Below are 20,188 nucleotides of genomic sequence, written 5' to 3' on the forward strand. Positions count from 1 at the left end.
ACATTGAGAAATCAAGTTGTTTTATCATGTTCATCTTGGTTTGTTACAGCAACAAATTAAAACAAGTTTGTATTAGATTAACAGAAGGTGAGGCTGACTAAGGTTTATCTTCTTTGCGATGAAAGATTGTTTAATACTGAAGGGCCAAGGGGAATTAGTTCAACCACTAATGAAAAATAATTTCCCCTTTCCGTATAAAGCCAGGAGACCTCCCCCTAAATCTTAATACTTAACCTAATTATTGCATTTGAGATAGGAGAAAAGAGCCTGCCCCTTGCAAGACTTCAAATTGGACTCTTCACCGTGTGACAAAATCCAGAGTTCAAGAGGAATTGAACCAAAATTACAGTATAAGGCACTACTCTCACTTTTAAAAAAGTAAGCATTTCACTGCATAGGAATGTAGTAAACTCTGCAAAGGTGTGGGATGCCACTGATTAAAACAACAGCTTTTCACCTGTGCTCTATGTTTTTTTGACAGTTTTCCTGATTTATAGAAGAAGGACGAGCATGAGTCTCTTTATAACGTTTATTGATTACCTGTCCCCTTCCAAAGATCAGTTCCTCGTATCATTTATCTGAGAAAGAGAAGAGAATGCAACAAGATATATAGCATGGCTTAGTGACCATGAAAGAATCCAATGGAATGATAGTAGCTAAACCATTAGCAAAACATCTGAAGATTGTTACTACTTGAATATTGTATGTGGTAGAGATTCTGTGTTTCACTAACAGATGTGTTGCAATAAAGAAGTTAAATTACTTGAGTTTGATTTATCTATCAAAGATCCGTTGCATTTTCAAAAGACTAGGAATTATTTTTTAATATAAATGCTGTAGTAAATAATTTTATATCCTTTGAGTGAAAATCAGCTAATATACAGTCAGTGAGGGCTATAATGTTCACTTCTATAACACTAACATTTTACCTTGAACTACAAGCAAAACTGTTTTGTTTTTTTTTTTTAATTTTGAAAAGCCAGAGTATTCAACATCCCAAAATGAGATCTATCTAGCTAATTTTTTCACCTTTCATCAGATTAATCCAAGTCAGAAGAAAAATACAGAAATGCTTTTACTGCCTTGTTTTTAATCTTCAGATATCAGCAATTGATATCATTAATTGGGAAGTGGAAAGTTTCTTCTCAGGGTGACTCATCAGAGGCTTTCATTAAACCTGTTTCATGTGGTTTCTTTTGTGAATGGATGAAATCTAAAGGACCACTTTGAACTTCTTTTCCATTGTATCTAGATACATAAAATGCTTCTGAAAAATCTTGATATACCATGTTGGAAAAAATGAAATATAGATTGGAAAGCCAGCTAAACACTACAAATACTTCACTGCTCTATGTTAACGGCACATCTCTCATTCTTGAGAACCAAAATGGTCCATTATGTCTCCATCTACCTCTTCTTGCAAAAGAAACTGTAATCTCATAGCACAAATTCAAACCTCCAAAGTAAAATGAGCTGTAATAGCAGGGAAAGAGAAGTATAACACAAAAGTGTCTCCATTAAGAACCTTCTTGTGAACCATGGAAGATACTAGAATAGTATCTATATAAATATATATAAATATAAATATATGAATATAAATATATATAAATATAAATATATAAATATAGTATCTATATAACTATACAAGTCAATGAATGGAGCTTTATGTATAATGTTTTCCCTTTATATCAAAAAACATAGGACAATGATTGCACTGTGGACAATTCAAACATAATAATTAACCATACTAGCTCTCTCCTTTTCTGACATAACCATGCAAAGTTTGTATTAGTGCACACAGGAAATTATGAACACACTGTCATCCAGTGCTTTTTTATGGCAATACACAGAATAAAACATTGAAATGCATTGGAAAGAGTAATTTTAAATGGCACATGAAATTTTGGACTGTCTGGCTAGATTTTATCCTCTCTCAGGCCTTGTCTTCAGTCATTTGTCGGTTTCACTGGTGGGGATTTCATTGAAAAAACTTTGTAATAATTGTCTCATGGCCCAGACATGTGCATATAACTATCAGCATCTTTCCACTGTATATTAACTACTAATGTGGTTACTCTAACACTCTTCTGTTCTCGACTATTTTCTGAAGCTTTATGGCACATTAAGGCTAATTTGAGACTTAGTACTTTTCTTTCAGCCCCTATCCAGCTGGATATAGACCTGAACCCTATTACCATACTAACTAATTGCAGATCTGTATTTATCACGTATATATAATATGTATTTATAATAGATGTATTGCCTACTAGCATGAAATGTGATACAACTGTTTTGTAAAACCAGAAAAAGATAATCAGCTCACTACTTCATCAGATAGTACAGTCTTCCCAGCAGCACATCCCTTGAGCATGACTACTCAAGAAAACTTGCTGAGGAAACAGAGGTTTCACTGGAAGCAGACTCTTCTCTTAGTATCTTCATCCTAAAATTGCTGTCAGACAGGAGACGGGGTTCATAAAGTCCTTCAAATCACTTAATTAAATCACTTTTTGTTACTAATGATCACTATTAGTATTTATTTTTATATGCCCCAAATGTACACTACATCTTCCAGAGCTCATATTTCACCAATATATAATAATTAAATGGTTAGCATAGAGATTTATAAACTTTTTTCTTACACTGTAGACCACAGTCTGAGGCAAGATTGCTTCCTAGACCACTTCCTCTTCCATTCATGACATTAATGTATTGTACTAATGGTCCCTGAGATTATTACAGAAATTGCTTACAAAGAGAAAATTACAAGAGAAGAATTTAATGGATGATTTATTCCTTTTTTAAAATGTAAATGTAAATGGTAAATGTAAAACAATAAAAAACACATTTTCAGCTAGCTTACCACAGACCACCAAAAAACTTTTCCCATATCTCAGCACAAAAGCCTTTAGCCTGTTAAGAGTGTTGTACCATTTTCTCTATGGTCAGATTAGAATTCATGTTAGTTTTTTAACAAATACCTAACACAACCTTCTGTTAATAACAGGGAAAGATTGGAAGAAAAACTAAAAGTAGCATTTCAAGCCAGTAAAAATTACTACTCTATTTACTATAATTGACCTGACATCAAATAAAGTGTGGCATTTCAAAAAATCTTTTTTTCTTACATTCCTTAGGGGTTTTTATGAATATCCAAGACTCTTGTCTCTTTACAATTCAAAAATGTACATGTTTTATAAAAGTACATTAAATATTTCATATTATTATCCATGTAATTAGGTTTTGGCATTAACAACTCTCATAGATGGCATTCAGAGAAGAAAAATATCACAAGAAGACATATTAGGATTACTAATATAACAGAGACTTTGTCTATAAAAAAATCTGAATCTTTTGTGACATCAGAGAAGTTCACGAAGAGGATGATGGGCTCACATTCCCAAGATGTTTGACATCAATATCAATTTGTAAGATGTATCAAAATTTATTATAACCTTTAAGTCTTGATTTTCCTATATTTAAGTCAAAATCCTAACTGTCTGTGTCATTGACTGCATGAAGACAAAACTCTTTTTTGACAATCAAAATAAATGTTAAAATGACAATTGTTGATAACAACTTGCAGCAATAATTTATTATAGCAGCACCAAACAAAGGTAGGCACCGGCATAAATCCCAAGCACACAGATTAAAATGAAATAACAAAGGAATTATTTATATTATATTTTCTCACCAGAGTCAGGGAAAGAGGAAGGAGAAGAAAAGGAACAAGGCAAGGCAAGGCAAAGTAGTCTGCTTACATAGTTTCTCCTGACAAGACAAAGCTAATATGATTTGAAATTTACAGATGAAACAAATCTGAAACACTGAACAATAGGTCCCTTGTGCTATGACAGTGTTACACTTTTCCTTGCACTGACAGTATTCAGTTTTGTTGGCACTGAATGGTGAGTTGCTTTTTTCAAGCAGACCTGACAATCTCTTTTCATGGACAAAAGAGACCTAAGAAAATAATTTTTTGAAGAAAGGCTGAAGATGGATGAAAACCTGATGTGCTGCTGCACATCAAACTGACCAAAAGCTCAGAGCTTGTGGTTGAATGTAGCATAATGAACATGTGTAAGTGCATGAAAAAGTAAGAACTGAACACATGGAGACAAAGAGAACGCTGAACTTGATTCTGAGGTGTCATAGTCTTGCCAGAGTGAAGATGTCACTGTTGTGAGACCCACCCCTTCCTTGTCTTTTTGCATTCGAACTACATCCTACACAATTAAATAAGAAATAACTTACTTCAGAAAGATGATTTTAAGTCTTTCATAAAGTGCAATCCTTAAAGACACGAGAGACAGTGCAAACCTGAGTGAAGCTTAATGAAATTTTGTTATAATTAATTGGTGCTTATTTTGTAATCAAAGTAGTACTTACCTCTTTGAAATGAACATGTTTTCCTCCTGAGAAATTCAGCCTGCTCACACAGCATCAGTCTTATCTGCCAGTTCATGAAAGCTGAACAAGTTCTGTGAACCCTTTTGCATTGCATAATAAAGCATGACAATGGGGTATATGAGTGGCATAACCCCATGTGACTCATTATTTACCTGCTTATGAAACATATGGATTTAAGGGCTTACAAGATTTATCTGAGACCAAATTTTTTCGAGGTATTGTGATGCACAGTTTCAATAGATAATTTTGTTCTAAGCTAGAACTTGACAGCAATTAGCAATTGAGTATATCAGTGTTAAAGTGCTGTAGGACTGGCATGAAGGCAGTGACAAGAACAATGACCTTGGAGCTGAGTAAACAATGAACTGCTAATGGGATCTGCTATACTGGAAGGCAGGTATAGCTTTCAACAAACCTGTTCTGATTTTGCCTCAGACAGAAAAGGGTCAGCATAATAGCTGATAGTTATTGACAGATACTTATTTAGGTTCAGATAATAGCTTTGGAAGTAAAATTACAAAGCCATTTTGGATGATTGCTTAGAAACTTGGCAGATAAATTTAAAGTGCTCTTAGCTTGCATTTGTTGGCATTTTTATGAAGTAATTTTGTTGTTTTCTTTTATGGTGACTTGAATGTTGTTACCCATTATTCACTAAGATCTTATTTTGGAGAGTATAAAAACTAAACCACGTTAAAAAGCTAAGGAATGCTCTGGTTAACTAAAATGTAACTTTTGTGGCTTTTATGTCTCACTTATTTGTTCAGTTTATTCCGAAATGGTTATTTGTTATATCCCTTTAGAAAGAGACATTATTGAAAAATTTTGAAGAGAAACTTTGAAATTACATAGGCTGTAGCTTAATAAAACTGTATCAGGTTTTAAGTGGTTAGGTCTTGAAAAAATGAGATAATTAAGTTACACCTTAGTGCAACCTTCCTTGATGGAAAAGGAGCAATTCTCCTGAGATGAGACAAAGCAGCAGCTTCCCAGTGGAGGGTCAGCACTGCTCCCTTTCCCTTCACTTTTCTCCAGTGTCCTACTGGCTGAAAGCAGTACCCCAATAGAGTTGTTTGGCTAAGGAGAAGGATGAAAATTGTAATGGAAGCACGAAACAAAGCACCAAACGGCCAAGACTGGTACCTGAAAAGTGAATTTCTAAAGAAAGGTTTGAATATCAATATTTACTGGTACTAGATACAAGACAAAAAATATTCTGAAGAGTCTGTGGGATCAATATCTTTCCAGCTTCGTTGTTGGACTGATAATGAGCAGCATATTGTGAAATGAAGTGAAAACATGGAGCTTAAATTAAAAACCCATTAGAGCCCTCTAATTTCATTAAGATTTAGAAAGCTGTTACTTCATTTGTATATTTAATAATACTAATAGCTCCATGAGATTGCAAGTGTTTAATAAGCCTTTAGTTTGGGAGAGGGTAAAAGACTCCTAAACATCCCTAAATAGCTGTTTCTAATAGCTAGTTATGACCATCAAAAGAGCCTCTCATTTACAACAGAATTTTTTCCACTGTGAGACTCAGCATTCCTGCTGGCTTACAGGGATTACTTGGTCCTCCTCTCCCAATTCTTTCTAAATGATCAGCACTTTTAAAATGAGGAACATGTAAAGCCAGATGTATTGTTTCAATCTTGCTACAGCCTTATAGAGTCAAGTGTAGATAAATCAGCGAAAGGCAGGGGGGAAGTGAGACTTGGGGTGGGAGGAGCACACAATATGGCATTGTACAGGACACAGTCCATCTTACAATTTTTAATTTTCAGAACAGTCTGCAATAAGCTGTTCCTCTGTGGCACTTATTCTTCCCTACTTGCACTTGACTTTTTGCTGTTTAAGTGCCACTCTAGCCAGTGGTAACCTCAGCAACCGTGTGGCTCTTCCAGGTTATCTTGAATTGGTTTCCAAACCAAAACACTAGATCTGTTTTGGATATCTACTTTCTCAAAATATTACCTCCTGTATTATTAGTGCAATCTCCACTTTCTATTCCTCGACATATACGGTTTTCCAACCCAAAAAGATGTTTATAATTTACTGGTTTTCAAACACTTTATAAATTTTGGAACAATTTACATATTAGTTTAAAAGTCAATTTCTATTTCTATCCCTCTAACTGGTTAAAAAAAATAAATAGCTCTAAGCCATTTCTTTTGGAATCTCACTAGAAACATCCTTAAATAGTGATTGTCCATACACTTTTACTTGTGGAATTCTCCCAGCAAATTTAATCATTTAACATGATTTAATTTCCTTTGTACTCCTGAGGAAGCTTTCATAAGGGCCTTTCCTCAACTAAAATTATTGTCTTGACTCAATCATTCATGTTTAGCTCAACTTGTCTTGGCACATGATGGTAGTGGGTGCAATAAATATAAACTTCAGCCAGGAATTTCTGACTTTGCTACTTAACATGAAGACTGAAAAAAATATAATGATAAAAATTAGGAAATGGCTGAAAACTAGGTTTTTGATAGAGCCTAACATCTTCAAAACTAGGAATTATCATAGAACAAGTGTTTTACAAAAGAGTGTTACCTGGACTGATGACCAGGAAGAAAATCATAAAGAAATTAGCGGGTTGTGGAAGGATTTGTTTGCAGCAAAGAGAATAATCTTACATAGTTTAGCAAACAAGTTACAGAATAAGAGATTCATGGAATGGTTTGGGTTGGAAGGGACCATCTAGCTCCACAACCTTTCTGGGCAACCTGTTCCAGTGCCTCAGCACCCTCAGAGAAAAGAATTTCTTCCTAATATTTAATCTAAACCTGCCTTCCTTCAGCTTAAGGCCGCTTATCTAGTACAACATGACTAACCTACATAAGGTAAGGGTCCAATTAAATCGTGTTGTTGAACATGATCAAGTCAATAATGGAAATCTGTGCTGATCAGTGCACTCACTGGAACTGTAAAAATATTTCAGAAGCAGACACAGGTCAAGAAGGGAGTTGAAAAACTGTCAAAGGATCCAGAAGAGAGCCACAGGAATGACTCACAGTCTAGAAAATTAACTTTAACGGTAGAACCACCTCACTTACTTTACACAACAAAAGCTGTGCAAGCACAAACACAAAAGTCTCTAGGGATAATGTTAATTCAACAAAAGATTCCAGAGTAGAAGCGTTAACATCCTTCAGCAGAGGAAAGCTGAAGCTGGATGAACGTGCACCTGTCAGAGTCGCACGATTTTTTACGATTAATGCCTTGGTTGAGTCTTGGGAATGTTAATGAGATTATTTCTCTGAAAAGAATCATTCATGAGTGGAATTCTCGATGAGAAGTCCAGAACCAGTCGAAGAGCCACAGGATCTCAAAAGCCTCTACAAATCTGCAAAAATGCAGATTCAATATGATGAGTAAAAATTAAAATATTTAAAGCTTGAGCCACATTGAGCTCTCAGACAGAAAAAGTCCACCCTTAGATATACTACACAGCACCTGTGCTAAAAAGAAAACTAATGTTAGAAAATGTACAATTGACATAAAGGGGATTTATGACACTTTTTAAGAATACCTAAAGACAAACGTCTAAACAAACCCATCATGTAATTTCTGAGTTCCTGCATATACCTGTTCATCTTTGTCTCATGTTTCTTTAACAGTATTACAACTGAAAATAAAATGCTGAAAGGAAAGAAGCTCTGGATAGGGGTAACAGCTTGTTATTTCTGCCTCACATGACTAAGAAATACAGGAAAAAACCTGATTCCCTGTCCTTAGAAAAATATCATGTTTGATATCATGTTTTCCCTTACAGCTCTTAAATCAAGCTGGGATATTTTTATAGTAGAAACATTGCAGCTCAATCAGTGCTACTGGCCATAAACACAGAAATAAGTTGTTCTTTTGAAAGTCAGGTTGGATGAATGGAGCATTCACTTCAGTTTTTACATCTGTTGCCTATCCTAAATGTGGCATATTCTTCTTTTTCATAGTGATGTTATCTCCTACAAGGTCAAGATGCACCTGCTATGGTTAAAATAGCTTCTACTGAATGATATTTTATATAATCTTAATTAAGAGAAAGATATTTATTTCAATCATATGACATTCAACAACATCCTACCTCCTCAGCCATATGTTCCAGGATCATCTGCTTAATGTGGGACTTACACTTTGACCCAAATCACAGAGCTAAACTGGAACAATATATTTATGACACAGTTCTGACTGAAAATATCCCAGTGCGTTTTAGCAGTCACTAGACACACTGGCAAGCCCTAAATTTATGCTCCTTATCATTTCAAATTTAAATAAATTTGAAATATTTTCAAATGTGATTGTTTGCTTAATCTAAAGGTTTCATCATGTAAGTTTTTGAGTAGGGAAAATACATCCTACACAACCTGGTAGTTGACAACAACAGATCCAGAGTTTTGAGTTCTTCTTCAAGTTCACTGGAATCACTTTTATAATTCTGCTGTAACAGCCAGGTATAGTTCCTAATTGTAGAATTCAATATTAGGAATTTTAATTTTTTATTTTTTTTTTTTAATTCCATGGGTGAAAGCAGACATTACACAACTTTCAGATGCAAGCTAACTTTTTTTTTTTTCACATGAATACACAGCTGTGCATCAATTCAGAGCACTGTGAGCCTGAAACTTGCCAGTGACGTGAAAGCAGAATAATTGCTGGGCCAATGACAAGTCACACCATGATCCTAGTACACCAAACAGAGACACTCCTTTCAGGACTTAACATTGGATGGAGCTGAACAGGAACAAAAGTGGTGGAGGCCATTAGGGAAAGAGTACAAAAGGAAAATTCAAGTTGTCTTCAAAGGACGTCATGTCTCTGTACCAGCACTGTGAAGCCCTCCAACTGCTATTGCCTAAACCTAATTGAGTGACTATTGTTGAATATAAAAGTCAGTGAAAATTGCTAATTTTCCATTTGAAAAATTCCGTTAGCAGGGCTGTTCTTTGTATTCCAGGAGCGCTGTAGCTGACCATCTCCTGTTTGCCACATAAATTATTCAGTTGACACCAGCAAAATTTGTGAAGTGATTTATTTATGAAAGCACTTATTTGGTATTCAGCCAGCTCTCTGTCACTTGCTTGTTTGTAATGTCTAAATTGGAAAGTGTTCAATGTCTGGGAAACAAACTGCTGCCTTATTTTACACCATGTTTCATCCAGATTTTCTGATGACCACAGTTCCCATGGACTCAAATTTCAACCCAACCATAAGAAATATCTATGAGAGTATGGTAGAGGTCACCTTGTTTTTAAAGAATATAATTCTAAAACAATGAACCTCCTTCAGAATGTTCCCTTCACAAATGCTATTAAGCACTGAGCCAAAAAAGTTACATAAAATAAAAAAAAAAATTAATTATCATCTGTAGATTTTTTTAGTGCCAAATTTGAAGATTAAATTCAACCATCAAAGAGACAACAAAACCACCCAGTTTTAGTTCGGTATTCAGAGCTAGTTCCTCTTGTTCCCAAACTGTAGGGCTACTATTGAACAGAGAATTTACAAACACATATTAATTAAATAGCTCCAGAAAGAGCTCAGGGAAATAAGCAAATTAATTTGCATATTTCCCTGGTGTTCAAGGGGTTAATTAAAGCGCTTTAAAATATTTTTTTTAAGACATTCAACTGAGTCATGATCAATTGCTGATTTTTCATTTAGTTTTATTAACATGGGCTTTGATGATATGAATGGAAAAGAGAGAAAGGTAACACCACAGAAGGCAAAGGATTGTTACAACAGAGATTTTTATCCCAGAGCAGCTTTCATGTTTAGCTGTATTTTCACAAACTTTGACTATCTGAGTTTTTAGAAGCTCTGTTTCATTACGAAAAATGGAATTTCAAAACAATGGAAGTGAAAAAAATGGTGTTAAATTGCTGATTGCATCATAAAAAAATGATTTGACTAGTCCAGTGATAGTGTAGATTTTGAAAAGGCTTTGTAAGCACATCATAGTAGCCGGAGGGTCCGTTTTCCTGTTAAATATTATTCATAGATCATTTGTAAGTCCTGATTTAGTAATAATTATGCAGAAGTGGAGGATTATTTTTCCACTAGTTCAGGTTGGACATACAGGTGCATAAATAACCAGTCAAAAGTGAAAATATATCTTGTAGGAGACAAAAAATTAAACAAATTATAAACCTGCATCAAAATATCAATTATATGAGGAGCGTTTCTAGCTTCACAGGAATGAAAACAAAATTAATAATTTGAACAACACAGTTCTGAAAACTATATGCATACTCTCCAGTTCTTAAATTGAAAAAAGATATGTCAGATAAAAGCAAGAACTACAGGGAGAGAAAGCAAAGCAAAGGAAAAACAGCAACAACAACAAAACCCAAACCAACAAAATAAAAAACCCAAACCAGAACAAAGCAAAACCCCACAATAATGAAGCAAAACAAACAAAAAAATAAAATAAACAAACCACCACAAAGGACCCTGAGTATTGAACCTGCAAGAAAATTGGAAAGGGACTTTTTAAAAGAGCATGTAATGATAGGATAGGTGGGTTGATATTGGTTATTAGGAAGAAATTCTTCACTGTGAGGGTGGTGAGGCAATGGCACAGGCTGCCTAGCAAAGCTGTGGATGTCCCATCCCTGGAAGTGTCCAGTGCCAGGTTGGATGGAGCTCTGACCAGCCTGGTCTAGTGAAAGATGCCCCTACCTACAGCACTGGGACTGAAACAAGGTTCTCTCTAAGGTCCCTTCCAACCCAAAGCATTCCACGATTTCAATATTCTCATTCTATTATTCTATAATTACAAAATGGGTCAAGGACTGCTTGGCTCTTAAGCCTCTGCACGAAATGAAACCTGAAAAGGGTTTTGGAAAGAGTGTAGAGTGTTAAGGTGGGTATATAAAACCTGACTGTGGCAGCTGTAGGACTAAAAATTAAATACAGACTTCATCACCTCTATGATGAAGCTATCTATCTGAGAGCTGGACTAATTTACAGTGAATAAATTCTCAAATGCAAATTTAGCTCTGTTCATAAAAACTTGAGCTGTGTAATTCAGACAAGAAAACAGCCAGAGTTAAATGAAAGATGATGTTATTTCTGGAAAGTAAAACTCTGGGAAAGTAAGGGAGAAAGTCAGCACTTGGTATTATGTGTTGAGAAGAAACTTCATCCACAAAGGAGTTACTAACGAGTGTTCAAATCAAATCTAAAAACTCACTGATTCTGACTTCACAACAGCTAAAATTTACCCTTTTGGGGGTCTGTAGGGTGGAAAAGCCATAATAATAAAACAACTTCAAGGATATAATTGGAAAAGAGTCAGTCTTAGTCTAGATTACTCTTGAATCAGATTAATTCTTCAGGCATTATCATATGAGACTTTTAATAAGAAAGAAGAAATAATAGAGAACACATCATGAGAGGTTTTTTCAAGCAGTGTTTGGAATCTGTTTCAAAGGTATCAGCCAAATAAATAGAAAAGTCATCTTTGCCTACATTTAAACTACTTGAATAGTCAGTTCCCAGGAGCATTTCCCAACAATCCCCAGTCTCCCAGAGACCTCTCTTGTATTGTTAGTATTAATAGTATCAAGTGTTATAGAACCAATATATATGAGTGATCATGAATAAACAAACTAAAAGTTTAGTTATGAAGATTCAAAATCAGAAACAGCACAGACAGAGACAATTGTGGACATGAGTCTCAAAAGATACAAGACACATACATACTTGGAAAAAAATTTTAAATTTCTCATAATCATTGACCACCCTTTACATGTCTCCATCAGTCTGATGAGGTGTTCTGAGAGATATTATGTGCTTATGCAGTGAGAGTTCCAAATCTGATGGTTATGTTTAAGATAGTTAAGAGTTAATGTTTCTTCAGTTAAGCCCCTTTGATACTTTTACTATTGTACATCCTCGTTCTACGTTAAGATTATATTACAAGTTAATATTCAAAATTAGTTTACTTAATCTCACAAGGATTTCCTGTTCATACAATACCACCAAATTGTAAAAATAAAACCAACCCAAACAAACAACAACAACAAAAACAAACCAAAAACAAACAAACAAAAAACCAAACAAACAAAAAACAAAAACAAAATAAAAAAACCGATAAAAAATTACTGTTTTCTATGTGAGTCAAACTTACTGTAGTTTTAGACCCACAAATCAGTAAAAGGATTTCACCTTTCGACCTTCTAAACTAACTTGCTTTGCTTGCAGTCTATCACTGCTTTCCAGAGTAATTAAAGCATTGTCTGCAAGCCTCATGGTCGGGTTCTTGCATGACATTGTTCAATATTAGGTCAAAACTCTTCAGGGTGGACCTACTTTGAGAGCAGATTGCCCTCAGGAACATGGAAGTAGGGCATGCACACCAGTAGCAATGATGTTACTGCAAGGAAAATCACAACACAAATAAATAAACATTTCAGTCTCAAGACAATATAATACATTCAGCTGAATACTGTGTTATCTTGAATATTTTAAGAGATTTCACAGCTGATGACTGCCCAGAAGAGGAAGCTGGCAGGCTCATTTCATGAAATTCACCTTTTTTTTTTTTAACTATTCCTAGATGAGTCCTGTACTCAACAAGGTTTAAAGGGCATGATGCTACACGGCAACAACGTGCCAAAGGATAGCACCCAGTCTTCTTTATTATTTGTTACTATAACACCTTTGTGTCATCTGTGATAAAAGACAGAATTTACCGCTTTTTTTAACAACACATTTATTTTTAAATCAAACCATTGCTTGTCCTCATGACTAAACATTTTAAGATGCTTGCATTCTTCTATTATCTTTATTTGTTTATTTGTTGTCTTTATTCTTCTATTATCTTTATCTACTTCCTTATTTGACCTGATTTTTTCTTTATCAACTCTCACCATCTGTTTGCTTAGTTGTGATGTTCTTTGAAGCAGTTTTCTTCCCTCAGAAAGGGAGTAAAATACTTTTTTTTCACTCACACACTGACTTCATAGGAAAGTTTGAGTAGGTTACAGAATTCACAGCATTTATCATTCTGTTGAAATAGAATAATCAATCTGTTGGAGCAGACGAAATTCCCTTAATAATTTTTTGAAACTTCCTTTAAAAAAAAATACAGAAAATTATTTTTACTAAGTCTTGTCACCAACATTTCTCTCAAGGATTAAGTTAAAAAAAAATTACATTTTAAAACATAAAGAAGTAAAGCTTTATAATCCGAGTAACTTCCCATTCTGGTGGTTAATGTACTATTTTTATTAGACCTTTAACATTCCCTGAACTACACCAGATAACTCAATGTAAAATATTTCTTGGTTTCTTCTTGAAAAGGTAAAGTTTGTGACTTCTGTAATGTCGCTGAGGTTCAAAAAGTTATCAAATCTGCTTTGCATAAGGCACTTCTTACACATGAATTTCAGGTTTTTTAGAATGACAAAAAAATTCAGTGCAAGATCTCAGTCTCTCATCTCGTATTTCTTTCTAGTTGGACATGCTTTACTTGTTCTATTATGCAAGAAAATCCCATTGGCGACAAAGGGAGTTCAAAGTAAAATAAGAAGAGAATATGAAGTGAAAATCTACAGTACAGATAGTAGAGACAACTCTTTTCTTAGGTTTCTAAGGGTAAACCAATAGCTGTAAGTCACACAGAAAATATATAAAGAATATATATGGAGAGAGAGAGAGAGAGAGAGAGAGAGTATCTATATATAGAGAGAGAAAAATATATAGAAAGATAAAAAAATTCTCCTATATATATAAGGCATAAACATTTTTAAATTTTTTCCTTTTTTTAATTTTCCACCTTAGATTGCAAGCTATTTTGTTTCAAGTGGCACTCGTAAAAATTAGTTAAAAAAAAAATTAAAAATATTGTAGCAAACATGAAAACTTGTAACTTTTGGTTTAGAGGTACAATGAAAAATATCCAAGTAAAATGTCATGTTGGTTATTTCAGAGAGCATTCATCAGAAGTCGGGATTTAAACATTTGTAAGTATATTAGTATATGGCAAGACCACCAAACATTCACCTTCAAGTCCTCATGGAGTCCAAGGTTCAGAGCAGTCAGTCTCTTAGGATATTAAGCAGATGTCTTTGTATTTCACCATTAAGATTTATTAAATGCTGTATGAAGCTTTGAGAATATAGAGAATTTTAATTTTTTTTTTTTTTTTTTTTTTTTTTTTTACATTTAGAATTATAATTTTTATTTATTCTGGTAGTAAAACTGCTCCTAGTAAGGTACTGAAATTGTCAGCGTGTTTTCATATTACAAGTCTACAAGCACAGTGGAAGTTATCAGCAGATAAATGATATATTAAACCAGCAACATACCTTTCCATTATTTCTGATTACAGTTAAGTGTTAGGTAGCTTCCTATGCAAGTCATTCATTTAGAAAACAACTTACTAAGAACATACTTTGAAACAACATCTATAGTGCCATACCTTTAGCTCACCTCATGTCATGGAATTCCATTTTATAAGGGCTTAAAATGCAAAAAGTCACTTCACATAAAGATATTCAGATCATGAATAATAATTTCATGGTAACAGATTATTTCTGATGATCGAGCAGGAGATGACATTTCAATAATTAGTGACTGAAACAAAACCAGAGCAAATGAAAATCTTACTTTTGCCTGGTCAGTTTCTAATTGTAACCTGAGAGATGAATTAAGATAATTGTTTCTGAGATGAAGTTTACAAGAGCTCTGCTTAGCCACTGAAACAAAACTTCAAAATAGAAGTTGCATTTGCCCGTGCTGCCTCTCAGTGACCAAGTAAAGGCCAATTTGTTCCTGGGAGGGTCTCCCTGAGGTCAGCTAAGATCAGTGCTGGATTTAAATCATCAGCTAACAGCCTCGTGTCTCTGTGCATTTCAGTCACATCAGAAGCCCTAGAAAAGTGTCAGGTATGTAAGAAAAAGAATAATCACAGAACCACTGTAAATCGAGGGCCAAGTTTAGCTCTACCTACTTAAATCAGAATGTGGTTTGTGTGGTTTTGGGTACTGAAATGACACGCTTAGAAAATGAAGGTCCCTTAGAGTCACGCTGCCGTAAATGACAAGTTCAGAAAGGGGTGAAACATTTCTTATTTGATCTCCTGTACATCACAAGCCATAGAATTTCACTCCATTCCACCCATATTAGACGTAATAAGTCTATGAAGATGAAACCATACCTCAGAAAATAACCTATTATCAGAATTTCTATTCTCAGCAGGCGGTGAGGTCAGAGGTGTTGCTGTGGTTGCATTTGGCACTGCAAAAGGCCTTAAAAAAACTGTGTTTCCACATCAGTCTGGTTGAATAAATTTTTATGAACATAAAATTTCCATGTCATTTGAACCCTAAACACCAGGAAAGGTCTACTAAAGAAGACTCTTAGAAGGCTGTCTTTACCATCTTAGCGTATGAGTCCAGATCCTTTGGTTTGTTGTTTCACATATTGGCAGATCCCAATGTGTTTTAAAGCAAATGTTGAACAGAGAGAGAGAGGGAATGATAAAAAAGAAAAGAAAAGAAGTACTGCATGACGTGCTTAGTTTCCTACATCATGTTTTAAACTCGTTTCCACACGACCTTCCCATGGAATGTTTGATTTTGCAGATGTTTAACTAGAGTTTCTTGAAAACTCTGGTTTGCCTAGGATGTGAAGCAGGGCACAAGACCAGAGGGTCAAGTCTGATCAGGCATAAGAATTTCAGTAGGTACAAGCAGGAAAAAAAAGTGATATTTCTTCTCCATGTAAAACAAGGATGACAGGGTGATGGCATATAGTCCCAATACAGAACTTTGACCCATGCTCTCTTTTTCATGTATTTACCTATCTATTTCCTCATACGTTCCTTTGCTGTTATATATTATGCCTTAAATGAAGTCTCTAGTTCTGGATTAATTTTCAGAAGACTTAATAAATAAGCAACTGTATTTTATGTGGATTATATATGCCTTTAGAGAATTTTATTTCATTTGAAAAAAAGCTCATCATTCAACATGTAATATAAAAATCCGAATAACAGTTTTCATCATAACACATTGCTAACCCACAGACATTAAAAACCAAACATGCTTCAATGAATAATAAGATCAAACACATAATTTAACTTCAAATACAACCGCCAATGGGAAAAACAAAATTGACAATGCAAGACAAACATGCATTATATATCTTATGCATTTTATCCAGAGTCATTCTCATCATTCTAAATAAAAGCAAAATAATCTGCTAAGAACAGAATCAATGGATGCCTGAATAAGCCCTAAGTTAAAATAAAAAAATAGCAGATTTCTGTCCCAAACATCATTCAGTAATGAAAATTTCAGTATGCGTCAGTAAGGAAAACAGTAGCACAAGCTGCATTTCACATATTGATTATTCTGCATCTGGGGTCAAATCCTGCACTTCTTTTTTGGTTGTTTGTTAGTCTAGACTTACACTGACTTGAAAATATTCCTAGCTCAGCTCCTACCGTTAAACCAGCACTCCATTTGTTGGCATGTAAAGTATTATATTTAAAGGCAGAGTCAGAGAAGTTCACAGTGTTATGTAATTACCTGAAATAAAGACTTTACTCAAAAAACTATCCAGATTTCTTCTTAATGAAGCAAAACTATGAGCCCAAAGGTCAATGCTGGCTAATAATGATCATGGAGAGACAAATCCATCTGGGTTTCAAAGGTTTCATCAACTTGAGCAAAGACTAAAGAGATAAAATAAAAGAATACAACTACAAACCCCTGTTTCTGATATATTATCATGAATAATCCCAAGTGAAAGGAAATAATTGAAAAAAGAAAGTAAAGTAACTATTGATATATTTAGACTGTATAACTTCAGGGTCTCACTGATGATGATCTTGATTCATGATCTTGATTTTTTATCTTTTGGGGAGGGGGAAATTTGAATTTGGATATTCAACAGGGGTAAAGAGAAAAGTAAGGGTTTAAAATAGGTACAGATCAATATAAAAGTATGGGGAAATTATTATCTGCTTCTCTGGGTAACCCAAAATTATGTTATGTCTCTGTTTTAATGAAATCACAACACCTTAAGTTCTGTCACATCTGTGAAGTCATAAAAGTCTGCATTGCAATGCAGTACAAAATGTTTTATCATAATACCTACATAATACCTATCCCTCTCAGGTCTTCAGGGATAAGACATCAAACACATCATAATAAAACTATGTTCATAACACATTTTAATTCAAGGTATCAAGACAGCACTTGCATTTCACTGTGAAATCCATAATTCAAATGCCATAGCAAAGAGTTTTCTTGTTTAATCAATAAAGACCAAGATGTAACTAGATGTTTACCATTCCTTCACTCCAACTGTGTTGGTGTTCCAGAACAGCAACCACAGAACACCACTGAAATACATTACAGAAAATATAAGAAAGTAAAAACAAATTTAAGAAGATTCACAGAAATGTTTTGCAATGCATGAAACCCAATTATTTTTATAAGGGTGCAGATGAATGATTCCTAAATTGTAGTTGATGGACTTGTCACTGCTTAAACAAAAAAGCGATGTTGAAGTAAAGGGAGGCATATCTGAAGAAATACACCTTTTCTTTCATTGTGTGCACAGGCAGGGCACTTGTTAGGATCCTAGGAGAACAGATCACACATTTATCTGCTGTGCACTTTTTCCACAGGATGCCATTTCAATGACATTTAACACTTCACACCACAAGGCACTCACAAAAAGCTGCAACAGATGTTTGATGGCACGAAGGGCAACAGAGTCCAGACAAACGTTTTGATCTGGAGAAAGGAATCCTTCTCTCACCAGAAACAACTATGAAGGAAATTGTTTTAGATGGCATCCAACTGTCAAAAGATAGGGAGAAAAATATATACACCCTTTAAAGAAAAAAAATAACTGTAGAATATTGTATGTAGCTTATACCTCACAGCTGGAGAAAAAAATCCAGCGTTGGGCCAGCTCTGCTCTTTACGTGGGGTATGAGGCTGACATGCTGACAAATCTGGGGTTGCACTCAGAGAGGTTGTTTTTTTTTTAAAGCAAGAGAATAACAGTACAAAACAGAAAATAAATGAGGAAAAAAAATGAGAACAGTAGAAAATAAAATTGTCAGAAACTGCTGGTCAGACTTGCAAGTGTAGGCTTGCAAATACTGGAGTAAAAGGAGATTCTTCCCCAAGAGCCATACATAAGCTGTGGTGATCTTTCAACTCTTTCATGTTGCTGGACTCATAACTAGATGAGAAAGTGAAGCTTTTCTGCTATTCTTCATGACAGAAGTATCTGTTATGAAAACAGGTGAAAAAGGTTTGAGGAATGTAGCCTGATTTAAACTATTTACTATTTACAGTGAAGCCACTCACTTAAAACTTTGAAACATAAAAGGTTAACACAAAATTGTAAGAGAAATTTCAAAACCTTAACATTAGGAAACTAGGCAGTCCTTGACATAGCAACTCAGCGAATCCTAGAGCAGTCCTAGAGAGATAGCTGCATTCCTCACAGAGATAGCAACTCAGCAAATCATAGGATGAGCCAAAAGTCAGCCTGACCTTATTGTGTTTGCCAAAACTGCCTTAAAAGGAGAAGATCGAAAGAAAGTTCAGAAGTTTACAGTGAGGAAGACTCACACACGACCCCCGCCCAGAGGAAGGCAACAGGAACTCCCACCGTGAAATCTCCCCAAATTGAAGACTCCGCCCAGACTCCGCCTTTATATGAATATTACAATTAGATGTTGCAATTTAATGAATATGCATGATTGTGTTGTAATCCTATACTCAAAAACTGTATAAAAGAGCTATGCTGATTATACACGACGAAGCTCTTTGCCCAGGGCGACCTGGAGAGCTTCCCAACGCGTTGCAATAAAATACCTCCTGCTTTAAAGAAACAAACTTTGTCTCTAAAGCAGTTTCTCCGTGCCTTTTGGGGCAAAATTTCGGCATCAACAGCAGCTACTTTTAATAAACTAAGTAATTCTGAGTTGCTAAACTCTGAGATACAATTCCTTTAAGGACTTCAGGTCATCTTAACCATTTAAACTATGTTAACAGGAGAGCTGGTAAGGGTTTATAAAATGTTTGAATTGTGGTTTCTTAAAAGATAAACTAACATCTGAAACTCCTACTGATTTAAAAAAATAAAAATCTGACCTTGAAGTGCTTAAAGCAACTCAGATACTCCTGAAACCATTTTAAATTTTCATTTTTCATTAAAAAAAAATAATCATAAATACCCTCATAGCTGTGTTTTGTGCTCTTTATTCAAAATACTTCAAATCAGTTGTGGATAAACTGAACCCATCCTAGGTACATGTCCTATCCCAAACAGTAATGATAATGGAAGTAACTCTTTTCTCCCACTTTTTTTACAGCTTTGAAGCTTTGAAGCTTTGTTTATTGACCAAACGGGAGCAACAATTACATTTAATTCAAATACATTAAAAAAAAAAAAATGATGGAACACATATTAGAAATTTCTTCGTACCCATCAGATATCAGGTAGCAGCCAAGCAGGTAGGGTACCACCTTGGCAAGGCCTAAGCTTTGCTGATAATTGCAGTGTTTACATGCTCCAGATACACATAATACTGCATTCTGAAATTAAAGTCACAGAGGAAAAAAAAAATATGACAAAAATACAGTACACTACTGTGGATTTCTATAGCAGTTAGTCCTGCTATGCAGAGTGAACTACTCCCATGATGAGATCAAACAGCATGCTAGGATTTATGTATTAGGGACCTGAAACGATCAGAAAGGGGTAGGGTGGGGAAATTTGAATAGACTGATTTAAT

The sequence above is a fragment of the Myiozetetes cayanensis genome, unplaced genomic scaffold, assembly GCF_022539395.1.
Source record: "Myiozetetes cayanensis isolate MyiCay16 unplaced genomic scaffold, myiCay2020 scf4, whole genome shotgun sequence".
NCBI classification, from domain to species: Eukaryota; Metazoa; Chordata; class Aves; order Passeriformes; family Tyrannidae; genus Myiozetetes; species Myiozetetes cayanensis.